The sequence below is a fragment of the Cryptomeria japonica genome, unplaced genomic scaffold (assembly GCF_030272615.1).
Source record: "Cryptomeria japonica unplaced genomic scaffold, Sugi_1.0 HiC_scaffold_20, whole genome shotgun sequence".
Lineage (NCBI taxonomy): Eukaryota > Viridiplantae > Streptophyta > Pinopsida > Cupressales > Cupressaceae > Cryptomeria > Cryptomeria japonica.
This window is the reverse complement of record NW_026728842.1, coordinates 233,986-235,880: the sequence shown is the minus strand read 5'-3', so window position 1 is coordinate 235,880 and position 1,895 is coordinate 233,986. Positions and strand designations below refer to the sequence as shown.

Here is a 1,895-nt window from a genome sequence, read left to right as displayed (position 1 = left end):
GTTGGGCACCATTGAGCGCTCCGAAGTTTGCTCCAAGGTGCGCACCATGGCCCTCCAAGGTGCGCAGCATGGCGTGCACGAAGTCGGAGCCCGGTTTGCCCCGGGTGCGCACCTCGCGTGCACCTTCGCCAGGGTGGGCACCTCGGTGCGCACACCTTCTCAATGTTTTCTTGCCTTTTCTGGAAATTGGTGAAGGCAGCGCATCAAAGGTGCGCACCTCGGTGTGCTCCGAGGTGCGAACCCGAGAGCGCTTCGAGGTGCGCACGAAGTCAAAAGTCGGGTTAATTGCATTGTTTTCCCCGGGTGCGCTCCGAGGTGCGCAACATCGGTGCGCACCAAGGAGGGCTCCGAAGTGTGCTCCAAGGTGCGCACGATGGCGTGCACCTCTGGTGCGCACGATTCGGAGCTCGGTTTGCCCGGGGTGCGCACACCTTGGCTGGGTTGCGCACCTTTTGTGCGCTCCATGGTGCGTACGAAGTCGGAGCTCGGTTTGCCCCGGGTGCGCACCTTGATGCGCACGCCTTGGCTGGGCTGCGCACCTTGGTGGGCGCCTCCAAGGTGCGCACGAAGTCGAAGCTCGGTTTGCCCCGGGTGCGCACCTTGGTGGGCGCCATGGTGCACTCCGAGGTGCCCAAGATTGGTGCGCACCAAGGAGCGCTCCGAAGTGCGCTCCAAGGTGCGCAGGTGCGCGCGAAGTCGAAAGTTGGGTTAATTGTCCGGTTTGCCTCGGGTGCGCACCTTGCGTGCACCTTCGCCAGGGTGGGCGCCTTGGTGCGCACACCTTGGCTGGGCTGCGCACCCGGGCGCGCACACCTTGGCACCCGCGTTTCCTTCATTTTAAATTTTTTTTTTTTACAATCTCTCAAGTGGGAAATTCTATAATCTCAACTTTTTTTGCCTTTTCAGGAAACTTTTGAATGGAGCGCATCATTGGTGCGCTCCGAAGTGTGCTCCAAGGTGCGCACCTCTGGTGCGCTCCAAAGCTCTCTCCAGCTGCGTGCACCTGCCCCGGGCGCGCACCCGGCCCCGCCCAGCTTCGCTCACCTGTCCCGGGCGTCTGGTGCGGAACCTTAGAGTAAGAAACATCACCGTGCACCTTGGCCAACGTGCGCGACTCGACCGAGCGCGCACTGGCCGAGGTGCACACCGATTTCACCTGGGTGCGCGCGCAGCACCTCGGGCGCACCGGGGTGCGCGCACAACGCCCGGGTTGCACCGTGGCCTGTGTGCTCGGGGCGCCTCGGGTGCGCGCTCGGTGTCGCCCCGGCGCGCGCGGTAGTGCGGGCAACGCACCCCGGCCCGGCCCGGCCCCGACGAGAACGCAAACGGGCAAAAGGTTAATTCAAATAGCATTGCGACGCCCGGCGAAAAACTAAAAAAGGGTGCAACACCGGGACTTCCCGGGAGGTCACCCATCCCAGTACTACTCCGGCCCAAGCGCGCTTAACTGCGGAGTTCTGATGGGATCCGGTGCACTAACGCTGGTATGATCGCACCCGTTATGAGCTTGTCGCAGTGTGTACTTAGCAAACCGCGACCCACGTGCGAATCCACCCCGGCCACCCACCCCCGTCGAGGTGCACACCCTCCCTCGCGAAGTGCGCCCCGTTCGCCAAGTGTGAGCCCTGCCCGGGTGCACGCACCTTGCTAGGGCATCGGGTGTGCACCCGGCCCGGCCTACGTGCGTGCACCTGGACGGGGCGTCGTGTGCGTGCAGTGTCCCGTCTGCAACGCGGTGCCCACACACCACCTCGGGCGCAACGACCTGCGCTCACATGTGGGCCGAGTGCACCTTGGTGCATGTTCGGGGCGCCTCGGGTGCACGCTCGATCTTGCCCCGGTGCACCAAGGCGCTCGGTTTGCCCCGGGTGCGCACTTGGTGCAAGGTGGGCACC

At 64.2% G+C, this 1,895-nt stretch overlaps 1 non-coding gene across 1 annotated transcript; it reads right to left on the bottom strand.

The window, feature by feature from the left end:
* Window positions 1–1,379: 1,379 nt before the first annotated feature.
* LOC131860875 (5S ribosomal RNA) lies at window positions 1,380–1,498 on the bottom strand. Its single transcript, XR_009359958.1, has one exon. It is a non-coding gene; the product is annotated as a 5S ribosomal RNA (ribosomal RNA).
* Between the last annotated feature and the right edge of the window lie 397 nt (window positions 1,499–1,895).